The sequence below is a fragment of the Apis laboriosa genome, unplaced genomic scaffold (assembly GCF_014066325.1).
Source record: "Apis laboriosa isolate Shangri-la unplaced genomic scaffold, ASM1406632v1 scaffold19_cov150, whole genome shotgun sequence".
Classification (NCBI taxonomy): Eukaryota; Metazoa; Arthropoda; class Insecta; order Hymenoptera; family Apidae; genus Apis; species Apis laboriosa.
Window position 1 is genome coordinate 2,221,772 of NW_025222278.1, and position 14,203 is coordinate 2,235,974.

Here is a 14,203-nt window from a genome sequence, read left to right on the forward strand (position 1 = left end):
GGCTCTCAACCGCGATAATAACTCACCGACCATCGCGTTTCTCAATTAGGTAACGCGCGCGCGATGGCCGCTGGCTAACGTAATTTCGAATAAATCAGGCCCCACTTTTGCCGCCTACGGATCTACGTGGATCCTCGTAAACCTATGCCTATTTTGTTTATTTATTGTCTCTCTACGTCGGTGGGAGAATAACCTATGAAATTGCACGGAAGCGATGCATCGATAAGTTCTTTCTTTTTCTTTTTTTTTTTTTTTTTTTTTTTCTTTAGAATTTTTATACACGCGAAACACGAATGAAAAAATACGTTGCAGAGGAAAGAGAAATCCGAAAAATCCGTTGAAGAAATTAATTTTAATTATCAATTAATGGAGATAGAATTTTATTCTTTGTCCTGTCTTGTAATAAATAATAAAGTATTTGCAAAGGTATTTGAAATTTTATTATCAATTTTACTTTTACAGATTATAGAAATATTTAAAAGAGTCATGCTCACATATTGTGCATTATAATAATCAATTTGTTCAAATAGTGAATAAAAATTTATATGTATATGGAGAAATACGTACATAAGTATTAATATTCGAGAACGATTTCTCGCGAACCTGTATGGCGGGAAGAAAATTGATGGCGCGTTTTAATAGGACAGGATTTTATGTACCTACTCATATGATAATCATATTTAAATCATTCAATAAGTATTTTACAATCTATTCTTTTCTAATTTATGTAGATATATTTACTACCTGCTATTAATGCGACATTTAATATTAAAAAAATTAAGATTTTTTTTTTTCATAGATTAATAAAATCGATAATTCCGCTGCATTAGAATATAAAAATAATTTTTTCATTAAAGATATACATTTAGATGCAAATAATTTGCAACAATTCTCATGATTATCCTATTAAATTAAACTTTCTAGCATTACGTATTACTGCTTTATTAGCAAATTATATAAAGTTTAATATCAAATATCGACATATATTAGTTGAATTTGAAAAAAATATATAAATTAAGCAATAAAAAAAAATAAATCTGAAATAATAAACAATTTTTTATTATTTTTTATTATTTTATTATTTATATTTATGATAAAGAAAAACAAATTCATTGTATACTTTTCATTTATAATTTCACAATTAATTTATAATAATAAAAAAATAAGCAAGTATTTTTATGCGTTTATATGATTTTATGTATATTGTATGTACGTATATATAAAAGATAAAGAAAAAAATAGAGAACCTTCACTTTTATTTTACGATAAATGCATTTTTTTCCTAATTAGAGTGATAAAACTATAATATTTTTTAATTTATATTGTAATTTTCATATTTTAAATTCTATTTGTCTATTCTGTTATTTTATCGATATCGAATATTCTTAATTATTAGTCAGAATTATTTATTAAATCTTATTTCTTTATTTTTTCAATAAACTATTTTCTGCTGTTCTTTATTTTTTTCCTTTATTTCTCATATCACATCCATTTTATAAATACACTTCAATACAATATGTATTAATTTTCTAAGAAATATAAAGAAATAACTTTAAATACTTGAATAATTTTTATTATTATTACATATTAGAAGTATATATTTAATTATTATATTATTTATCATATAATAAACTTCTAATATTATCTTGTTAATCTAATTTATTAACAAGAAAAAAAAACGAAGCAAATATCGTAATAAAACGATCAAATATCATTTCTATTATTTTTGTCTTATAACCTCAAAAATTTACTATAAAAATATTCTTACAGAAAAACTTAAAATATATTTTTTAACTTGTGTTACTTTTATAGTCAGGATGTGATATAATAAATATCAAATTAAAAATTACCTTTATTAGAACTCTCCATAACAAGGTCTTAATTCTTCGAAACGAATAAAAATAAACACAATCAGACGACTCATAGATGCCATCAATCTATCGATGGTCGACAGATACATCGAATCCTGCGCGCGCACAAAATCACGTTTATTATATTTCAATTGTTCGTGACTGTAGTAGTCGATCGCGAGAAGCCAGGTGTGTATTTTATATTCGCTTTGTTCTGTCACTTTCTCCGACTGTTCGGAAAATCGTTTTCAAACTGAATGACGAGAATATTCAAAGCGTAGAAGCAACGAATACGCGGCAATGTCAACGATCCGTAATTTACCGTCACTGTTGCCCTCTCGTGCAGTCGTTTGCTTCTAATTTATGTGTTTTTAAAGACGCGTCTTTCGTGCCCCTTATGAGATTCAATTTTCGACGAATTCTATCTCACGTCGTATTACGTATCACATTTTACCAACACGGTAATCACGTTCTAATTATTCACTGAATTATATCAATTGTAAACACACACGTTCGTGGAAACGCGTCACATGCGCCTTTCGAAGAGACGCTTATTGCGCATGCGTTTACGCATGCGTATAGAATAAATTCAGTTGTCAGCTTATTGCTATTAAATAGTGAGAGTTTATAAAGTGTAAGTAAAAAATGTGAAAATTATAACATTTAGGATAAATGAAGAGCATTTTGGAATATCAGAAGACGACTTTGGTGAGTCATGTTTTATGTTTTATATAGTTTAGAAATAATTTTTGATATGAAAGCTGTTTTAAAAGTCTTGATAGAATTGCTACATTTACATGCTATAAATCTATAGTTTTAATTTTTATTTGATTATTGTTTAATAATTCATGTGATAAAATATATATTTGATTTTAATACATTAATAATTGCATACATTTAATATATTAATAATATATATATTTGATTTAATACATTAATAAAAGTAGGAAGTAAATATTCTTTGTTTTTAGTCTATATCAAATGTTTTATTAAAAATAATTAAAGCTAAATTAAAGAAATCTTTAAATATTTAAAAAAGATGTACATATATACATGTATATCATTGTCAATAACAAAATCTGTTTGTTTTAAATAAAATTCTTACGCAAACATTTATCTTCTATTATCATCAACAAGTTTTTGATGTTAACGGAACAAGTTTAATTACATTGGTCATTACTTTGTTTAATAATTTAATAGCTTACTTAATAGCTATTGTATAATTACTTTAATGTACAAATTTGCATTTTGAAGTAAATAAAAGTTTACTTTATTTCAAAATGGTGAAATTAGATGTATATAAACTTTTATAGTTAATAATATAGTTTGAAATTATTACTTTTAGATTTTTTATAAATGAAATTAATTGAAATATTAAAAAATATCAAAGTTTAATTATGTCGATACAAGTTTTGCTATCATTGATTCGATTAAACATTATTAAAAAGAAATAATAAAACATTTGGAATATAAATTTTTAGAAATTAAATGAGAAATTATTTTACTTTACTACAATTATCAATTAGCAAAAAATGTATGTATTTGCAATAAAATTCATTCAACTTTTAATAATTTTTAACTTAACTTTTACAAAAGTATATAGATAATATATTTTATTAAAACAAACAAGGAAAAAAAAGAATGGAATTTATAAAAGCTTCATAAAAAAATTACAAGTTAATTGTAATTTTCAAATCAGTTTTTATCAATTATTAATGCATAGGAGGTAAAAGCTATTACATGCATGCATCAATAAATCTGCAGCCTTGAATTTGAATAAATTATTGTATATGCATTTGCATAGCAAGGCAGACCGCTGATCGGTCGTCCCTTGAACACCTGGTACACATTCATTGAAGCACATAACATGCAAATATCGTTTGAAACACCAAAACAATACACGTCCACGCCCGGAATTTGCCGATGGCAATTTTGATCGTATAAAATTCTGTTCATGTCACTTTTATCAAAGTAAAACTTACAATATATGGATCAGAATTTGTCGAATGTTTTTAATATAACAACGTAAAATTTTAACATAAATTTTTCACTCTAAATAGTCAACTCGTATTATTACTTCATTCTCAATTAATTCAATCGAAAAAAATCTCCATAATCCATTTCAATAATTTAAACTATATAAGATCCTCTAGATGAAATATTTAAATTTCAATATCTAAAAAAAAAAAAAAAAATTACCTCTAAACACAATTCCTCCTTTCCACAATTAAACCCTTTCGCAAAATTTTAATCAAGAACAGTTAAGAACACGGTTGCCACCGCCTTCTTCTTCATCATCCGTTGATCCCTTCATTTTGTGAACGGGTACCCGATCAATGGGTAACGGGCCCCGTTACATCACAACGGAGGCAGGGATGCTTTGATCGCCATAAATACCGAAAAAAGTCTCTATATATCCCCGTGGATAATTATCCGAGGCGATTCCCTTTCTCGCGGGTGCCCTGGCGCCTATTAAAAGTTCGTTTTCCTGGACATGGTACGAGGGCGGTATGGCCACCGGTGCCCCTTAATTAAGGGGACCCCGTGTTATACGGGAATTTCCTCCGAAACAGTCCAACTTAAGCGGTATTTAATAACGTAACAATTATATGGTAGGCACTAGACTTTCGAAACCGCGTGGCCTGTCCAGGCCTCGTCTCGGCTCTATCTTCACCCTTCCACTTTCTTCCCCCTTCGGTTCCTCCCTTCGGACCCCCGTTTGATCGTCCGCGCCCTCATTCAAGGAAAAATCGATGCCAGGGACGTTTAAACGAATAAATTTTGCGTGATATCGTGGCGAAAAGAGATTTCACGATTCGATTGTATAGTCGAAGATTCTTATCTGCAAATTGTTATTAGAAAGAAATATTTAAAAAATGTATTTCTTATTTTGAATTTTTTAAAATTCATCTAAAATTAATCTAAAAATCTTAATATTTCTCGATTTATACAGAGGAAAACGAGTCTTAACAGTTTTTTTCACCGAGGAAAGTTTCATCAGTAGGCAAAATTTAAATGCAAAGCTGAATTTTTAAGAATCGGTTCCTACGAACGCATATACATATAATTGCTCGTCGATCCTAGCTCGCTGGCCATAAACGCGCAGGTCAAAGAGGGCGGCATACAATGAGGATGATGTTCAGGGATCGATGCCTGGATTCTCTCTAAAAAAAAAAAGTATATAAGTTTTAGCTTCTATCTAGCACAAAGAGATACATTGTGCACGGTCCAATCCCATGCTATGTTTTTCTTCTCTTCCTTTTTTGATTTTATGTCTTTCAAAGAATGTAATTATACGATTCCTCTCGAAATAATAATTAACTTAATCTCGTTTGAATTCGGATGAATCTGTACGATTTTCAGATTTTTTTAGTTTCGATTTTTGCATCAGAAAATAATTCCATAAAATATACACACATTTAAACTATATGAAAGAAGAAAAGGGCCTTTAGAAAATACATTTTACAAATTCCTAATCCCATTGTTAAAAATGGAAGATCTTACTAAACGAAATTACCGAATTCAACACGTTCGAAGCCAAATACCAAATCATTTCTCACAAAGATAAATTTACCAACCCCTCATTATTCCCTCTGTTAAAACCTTCACATTTCCTCTTCAAATCTCCAATCACCAAACGTACCAAACGTATCAAGCGTATCGATCCATCATCGAAACTCCACCTGGAGAACTTCTTCTCTCCAACAACCCTTCCCTTCTCCCCTCGCATCCCCCTTCCCTTTTCTTCTCTTCTCGGTAACAAAAAACCGCTAATCAAAAGGATGGAGCCAGGGCCCAAAAAGCCGTTTTAAATTCAATCGAGACAATTCCACGAAAGTATACGTTTCGAATCGTGAGGAAGTCATTTGTCACCCTTCATCATACCCTTCCACGCTATCCCCCCTCCCCTCCCCCTCCTCCTCTGTCGTCGTCCAGTCTTCCCCGTTATCGGGGAAACTCGGGAAAGGGGAAGGGGGACAGAGAAGAAGAAGAAGAAGAAGAAGAGAAAGAAGAAGAAGAAGAAAGAAGAAGAAGAAGAAGAAGAAGGGCAGCTCAGGGATCAATTTTCGAAATTATCGTCGGGTCTCTGCGAACGCGTATATAATTGGCCATTGATCGGTCCCGCCCAGTCCACCGCTCGTAAACGCGAGAGCCTCCGTTTTCGAGGGCTCGAGCCGTGCCCATTTCGGGGCCCTTCTTTCTCTCTCTCTGCTTCCCGAAAAAAATATTCGATCTATCCACCGGAACGTTCACAACGGAACACACAATATAACACCTAACGACCGAGGCTGGACCGCGGGCCGGCCAATTAAAACGTGGAAACGGCCAATTACCCCGACCGATTGCGACCGGTTACGACTACCCCCGGAAACGGAGCTCTGTGGTTTGCCCGTCTCGTGTTATGTTATTTTTCCTTTTTCTTTTTTTTTTTTTTTTTTTTTTTTTTCCTTTTCTTTTTTTCCCCGAGCCAAGAGCCTCCTCTCGCTTTCGACTTCTGTTCTCATGGGAGGGGAGGGGGGGAAGGATGGAAAATACGGATCTCGAGATGATGATGATGATGATGATGATGATGATGATGATGATTTTCTTCGTTTCGACGGATTGGGGATGGTTTCTGGGGATGGCGTTGATAGTGGTTCGATTGATTGAGATGTTACTTCTTTTCTCGAACGGATTGTTGTTCTTTGAGATGTTCTTTCGAATACTGTTATTCTATTCTCAAAGTTTTTGAGATAATTTGATTAGGAAAATTGATGAGAGAAGGGAGGAAATTGTTTTTCTATTTTAACATATCAGGACGTATCGATATTTCTTTAAACTTTTTTCAAAAGTTAAACGATCCAATCTTGGACATTTGACGCGGATTCCATTTTCCACGGGTAGAAACGGGTTTTTCAGAGAGCAGAGGTGTGGAACGTGTGAAAGAAGCCCGCGAACTTACGCCAGCGGAATGAATGTTTCGTTGGTCCCGAGGGCCCGAGGCGAGAAGAGTACAGTGGAAACAGGGAGGAGGATGGTTACTACACACCGGGCCGGTGGAATCGTGGGGCGTACCTGGTTTTTAGAGACGTTGCTCCCGTCGGGTCGTAAACATAGGGCGCCGGGTTACGAGCGGGCCCTGGCCCATTTTTCGAGAACGATACACTTCTCCGCGGAAGCTGCCCGAACATTCTTGATGAGGAAACACACTTTACCCCTCCTTCTCTCATTTTCTATCTTCCTCCTATTCTCAACATACTTTATAACGAAGAAATCGAGGACAAAATTTCTATTTTTATACTTGATACAAAGCATAGTTTCTTTAACAATTTTTTCGTACGTTTTGTTGATTCGAACAAACCTCTCCTCCTCTTATCAATTTTCTATTCTCTTCCTCCTATTCTCAACTTATGCTTATGAACGTGCTTTATAACGAAGAAATCGAGGACAAAATTTCTTATAAACGTGAATAAATTAGAAGATGAAAATATCCCTTTATCATACATTTCTCAAAAGAATAATTTCGAAATTGAATCGTGTCTCTATTTTTGTACTTGATACAAAGCATAGTTTCTTTAAAAATTTTTTCATACGTTTTGTTGATTCGAACAAACCTCTCCTCCTCTTATCAATTTTCTATTCTCTTCCTCCTATTCTCAACGTGCTTATGAACGTGCTTTATAACGAAGAAATCGAGGACAAAATTTCTTATAAACGTGAATAAATTAGAAGATGAAAATATCCCTTTATCATACATTTTTCAAAAGAATAATTTCGAAATTGAATCGTGTCTTTATTTTTATGCTTGATTTTTATACAAAGCACAATTTCTTTAAAAATTTGGTTTCAATTTTTTCGTACGTTTTATTGACTCGAACAAACCCCTCCTCCTCTCATTTTCTATCTTTCTCCTATTCTCAACATGCTTTATAACGAAGAAATCAAGGACAAAATTTCTTATAAATTGAACGAATAAATTAGAAGATAAAAATATCCTTTTATCATACATTTCTCAAAATATATATCTATTATTTTATTTATTAAAAATAGAGACACGATTCAATTTCGAAATTATTCTTTTAAGAAATGTATGATAAAGGGATATTTTTATTTCCTAATTTATTCACGTTTATAAGAAATTTTGTCAATTTCTTCGAGGAATAATTTTGAAATTGAATCGTGTCTCGTCAATTTTCTATTCTTTTCCTCCTATTCTCAATGTGCTTATGAACGTGCTTTATAACGAAGAAATCGAGGATAAAATTTCTTAAATTTCTTAAACGTGAACGAATAAATTAGAAGATAAAAATATCTTTTATCATACATTTCTCAAAATATATATATATATATATATTATTTTATTTATTAAAAATAGAGACACGATTCAATTTCGAAATTATTCTTTTAAGAAATGTATGATAAAGGGATATTTTTATTTCCTAATTTATTCACGTTTATAAGAAATTTTGTCGATTTCTTCGAAGAATAATTTCGAAAATTGAATCATGTCTCTATTTTTATACTTGATACAAAGCATAGTTTCTTTAACAATTTTTTCGTTTACGTTTTGTTGATTCGAACAAACCCCTCTTCCTCTTATCAATTTTCTATTCTCTTCCTCCTATTCTCAACGTGCTTATGAACCTGCTTTATAACGAGGACAAAATTTCTTATAAACATGAATAAATTAGAAGATAAAAATATCCCTTTATCATACATTTCTCAAAAGAACAATTTCGAAAAATTTGAATCGTGTCTTTATTCTTATACTTGATACAAAGCATAGTTTCTTTAAAAATTTTTTCGTACCTTTTATTGGACTGGAAAAACGAAAAGATTCCCTCAACTGTACGTGCGTGTAATCTATTCAATTCTGGCAATTTTCTGGCGCATCGATCGGTTAATGGGATTACCGATCGGGAGAGGTATCGGTGAATCGAGATGGAAGCCAGGATTCGATTTCAATGAATAGTGGCAGGGTCGTGTGAGTGAACTCGATTGTCGACTCGGGGTGAGTTGGAGGCGCGTAGAACTTGTGGGAGAGGTCAGAGCTGTCACTCAACCGGCCCGATGTGTCTAGCTACCCTCCCATTAGCCCCCCTCCCCCTCGTTAATTGCTAAATTGAAGGCAATTTCGACGGGCGGTTAATCGGAATTCGACGCAATATATCGCGCGAATCGAGACGCCCTGAAATCAAGAGAAGGATTACGTGGGATTTATGGAGGCGTCATTCGAGCCTATTCTCGCAAAAAATTCTTCGCGGAATCCCTTCGACGAACAACGCTCGACAACGCGCCGTGAATGATAGCCCTGTCGATCCCTGCTTCTCGACCCCTGCTCCCATAAAAGTGTCGCGAACAAATAAATATATAGTTTTCCATTTTTCACCTTCACTTTTAATTTCATTATTTTAAAACACATATACATATATCACAATCAAAAATTATAAATTATAAAATATACCCGTAAGACCTTCCCTTAAACTTCCATTAAAGTACGATCAATTTCGCCCGAGGAAACACCTTTCCCATTCTCCTCACAAAACAGAACCACCCACCAAGCTTGCACCACCCTCGCTCGAACGATACATTTTTCTCAGATTTTCCCGTTTTCCGCTTCTTAAACGAGGATTGCCACCATTGAAAGCCGCAAATTGTCCCGTAACAGCGACACAAAGTGACTAGCAGTCTCTCGAAGGCACAATAGGCGACAATAGACGAGGTGGTCGAGGATGATCGTTTCCCGAAACGGAAAGAGCGGAGAGAGAAAGAGAGAAGGAGGAGGAGGAGGAGGTGGAGGAGGAGGAGGAGAAACGGGTCTCTTTTTCACGCTGGATGACCTTAACATCGGCACGAGAGCTAGTTTCGTGGACAGGTAGATAGGTAGGTAGCTGATACTCAAGTGCAACAATAGCCTTCCTCCTCTTCTCGATCCTGTGAGAGTGCTCGTTCTCAAGGATTCGAGAGGTGGATCTCGAGAGCGGTAAATAGGCGAGGATAATTCAGGTAGGGCTTGTCCGGGGAATACTTGTCCACGGTGTTGACTTATTGGAGTATTCGAAGTGACGATCTAGGAGGGAGATAAATGGGAAGAGGAATATCGAAGGCTCGCTATACCTGGCGGCCACGATTCTCTCTCTCTCTCTCTCTCTCTCTCTAGCCACGATTTGCATGATTCATTAATTAGATTCTGACACGCTTGTCTTAACAGGGGCTCGAAATGTCAGAGGCGGCTTTGTAAGTCGGGAAATCGATTCGTTCTGTCGGTCCCCTGCGGCCCGATCTCTGCGAATTTCACGTAGTAGAATTAATGCAATTAATCGAGAGCTCGTCAAACGGATGTTCGATCGTCGTCCTCACTTTGTTAATTTGAATTTCGATGGAATTGTTTCGCAACAACCTTGTGATTATTAATTATGAAGGTATGAAAAGATGCTTTCTAAAAAAAAAAAGAAAAAAAAAAACATTTATATTTATTTCGTTCTCCTTTTCTATTTTTAAATTTCTATTTTTACAATATTTATAAATAAAGGAAAATGGCACTATGATAATTTCACTATGATATGTTAAAATTATCAAAACTTATTAACAAAAATCTGTCCAACGCATAAAGTGATTAATCAAAAGGGTTTGGCCATTTTTGTGTTCACCGTGAAAGGGTCCTTGTCCAACAGAAAGCTTTTACAAGTCGATAAAGGTAAAACGACGCAAATTATCGAAACATCGCGGCTTCTGCCTGTTCAACTTCCATTCCGCTGAGATGAATAATGATGCACGGTTTATCTCAAGTGTCACCGCTGTAGGTGACAAAATGAGCTGTGGTTCTCCACCAAACTTGCCTACCATATAACACGTCTCGTCTCCTAACGCTTCATCGAAACGTTGTATCGTTTGTACCTCGATTTTTCTTTTTTTTTTTTTTTTTTTTTTTTTTCTCTCGTACACCAACTTCTGTCTTTTATTTCGGCCTTCGAGGCAGAAGTCGAAGCGTAAAGTGTATTTCCACGAATATTTTAACGCCTATTTTCATCACAACAAGTTTCACAATGGCCGGTAGAAAACGGTAGAAAGCTCGAAAAGCATCTCTAGAACAAACGTTCTTTTTCCTTCGTTCTTATTCGATATTATTCGGATGTTTCGCCGCGTCAAGAGGCGAAATCTCGTGAAAAAAGAGGTGAACGATGGGCCACGAGGCGGGGACACTCCGGCCGGCTACCGTGCGGTTCATCGACGGGGGGCCTGTCGTTCCGTCCTTCCGTTCCCCGGCCACCTTTTGATCGCCAGTTTTTCGGAGGAATTCGACCACAAAAGGTCGTTAGCGGTGGCCACGTTTGAAAGAGATACGCCGTGGCTTGCTACCATCAGTGCCCGTGACAAATTTCTGAAATCGCATTCGGGGCTGAATAGGGTCAAGGAGCGCACCGTGGTCGTTTTAACCGACCGATGGTAATAGAAACTTAATGTGCCGCCGATTTAGGGTTTATGTGGGTCGTATAGGTGAAGGTTCCAGAGTTTCTGAACCAGAGAGCTTGGTAGGAGTAACTGTCTGCTGAGCTTAAACTGCTGTTAAAGAAACGCGGAGTAGAAAGTTTTTTCCTCTTTTTATAGTTTATAGTCCTTCCCTTTCCTTCTTCGAATAATCCTTCGAATTACCTAACGCCTTCTTTATCAAATTTACAAAATCGGCAAAACCCTATCCCACGTCAAACGTCTCATTATAGAAGAAAATCAAAAATCTCGCCTCTCTCTCTCTCTCTCCATCCTGAATTCTCCCTCGTCACGAGTTGCAACACGCGAGAAATTACAATGCACAAATTAAGTAATCCTGAACGACGACCTCACCACCACCCCATCGAATCTATTCACCGTGTTCGCGAAGAGGGATGCGCCATACGAAAGGAATAAACGAAGGAGTGGAATGAACGGTGGATGAAGAAATAAAGAGCGGAGGCTGGAGGTTGGAGATAAAGAAGAGAGGGGGAGGAAATGGAGGATAAGGGAAGAAGAGGAGAGAGAGAGAGAGAGAGAGATAGGTGATGCGAGTGTCTCTCGATTCGACGGCGCTTCAAAGGCGGCCGAAGAAATAAAAACTCGGCTCTCGCGGGCCCTGTTGGCAGAAAAAGGAAAGGGGAAGCCCGCCTCCAGGGAGAACCCCGAGTGAACCCTCCTCGTGGACACGCCGCCATAATAGGCGGCGTCTTTACGATTAGCATTGTGAGTCTCTCGATGAATGTGATTGTTGTCTAAGCGGGGCCCTGTCGTCCCGTATACCGGCGTGGCCGGGGAGATGGGGCCCTAAGGGACCCACAAGGACCTCGTGCTGGGCCCACAATGCGCGCAGCTATGCCAAGCACGCGTCCCTTGTGTTGCGTGAGCGCGCGCGCGCTCGCTCGCTCGCGCGACCTGCGTGCCTATATTTATAATGCATTATTTACAACTACAAGGGCTCGGTATTCCTCTTGCTTCCTCTCCTCTCGGACACGACCGCTCTGTCCTTTGCTCGGAAATCGTCCGACCGACACCGTGTCTTCTCCTCTTTTATTCTCTTCTTCCATTTTTCTTCTCTCTCTCTCTCTCTCTCTCTCTCTCTTCTTTCTTGCCGTTGGATTTTTTTCTCTTTTTCTTCGTAAGTTTTTGTTTCTCGTTACATTTGACATTTATTTTCACAAAATATCAAATGTCGATGGTGAGTTTATAAAGTTTAATATTTTCGTATATGCACAACAATGATGATTATTTATCGGACAATCGACTTAGACGAAATGAGATGGACGAAGCTGTCTACTTATGTCTTCATCACTTTTGCGAATGTATCAATTTTATTTTACGTTATCTCATGATAGAAGAATTGAGTAATCAACCGAGTTCCAAAATTTAACGAACGGGGAAGGAGAAAAAAATTGGTTAAAACCGCGCTATTGTCCACATAGTTCCCTCTACAACACCATCCATCCATCCATCCATCCATCCATCCCTCGTCTTCTCTGCTCCGTAACTCCTCCTAAGGACGACGGCGTTGGGCCCTCGCCCAGGCATTGTCCTTCGATCCAGCCCTTTCCTCTTCCCTCTTCCTTCACCCTGTCCTCCCGTCACGGCACACGTGCCCGATTTAGCATGGTACACCTCGCCATCTTGTACGGTCCCGGGATACCTCCCGTTCGATCCCCTTGGGCTTCGTCAGTTCCAACGACGATTCCTCTCTGCTCGTGGGCCAACCACTCGATTGAGACAACGATTCGGACGCGGTCCTCCTCTCGATGATCGATCGATCTTTGGGGAGGGGGGGAAAAATGTTATCTCGCGACCGATCCAACCACCGACACCTTCAACGCACGCTCTCGATGAGGAGGAGGAGGAGGAGGAGGGCCACGAGAAAGCTTGGAAAATATTGTATTACCTGCGGGCCGACCGTCTGTTGGCTGTAGATCGCCGGTGATAACGGTAATAGGCTTTTAAAATGTTTATACTCGCCGGGACTTCCGTCGGTGTGTTTCGCCAATAACGGACGACCTTTCGTTTACCGATACGTGGTCCGATTTTAGAGGTAGGAGAGTAATGGAAATTGAGAGATGGATCGTAATAGAATCGATTATTTTGGTTGATTTTCTTTCGAAGATGAGAAAGATGGTTTCTTTTTTTTTTTTGAAGATTCCAAATTATTCCAAATTATAAAAAAAAAAAGAAAGAAAGAAAAAAAAGAAAAAGATACGGAATCTTTTATTGATAAAAAGAATGGAAAAAGTACAGATTGATGCAATTAAATTTTATTTTACTCGAGAGTGATTGTAACGGTGCCTCTGACGGTCTTATACCGTCCCTGAAGAGAAGTTAAAGAGAAATGTTGAAGAATTATTTACACTAATACGCGAGTTATGGGAGTGTAATTAGAATTGATTATTATCGAAGAAATTTCCATACGAAGGAAGAAGAAGGAGGAAAAAAATTGAATAATTAATGTAACGAAAAAACATAAAAGAAAATTTGAAGAGAGATTTATAAGGCTTTAAGCCGAGGCGTATATATGTTTTATAATATATACGCGCAAAGGTGTGTTTGAAGAACAGAAAGTCCTGGTGTTCATCGGGTTTGTTAATTACGCAAACGTTTCATCCTTTCGTTTTACAATATTTTTTCCTGGCCATCATCTCGGTTTTCACGGTGGAATAACAGGAAACGTGGCGTGGCACAAAGTGGATACGTTACTACGGCGTTTCGTCGTATTTCTATTTAGTATGCACGGTCCATCGAGAGAGGAAAGCCACTAAATTCCGCTCGTACTGTCGTTTATAAACGAATGTACGGGCATGAAAACCGACACTCACCTATGCTCGTAACATCTTCTCTGTAAACTTAAACTCGTCGACCAACTTCCA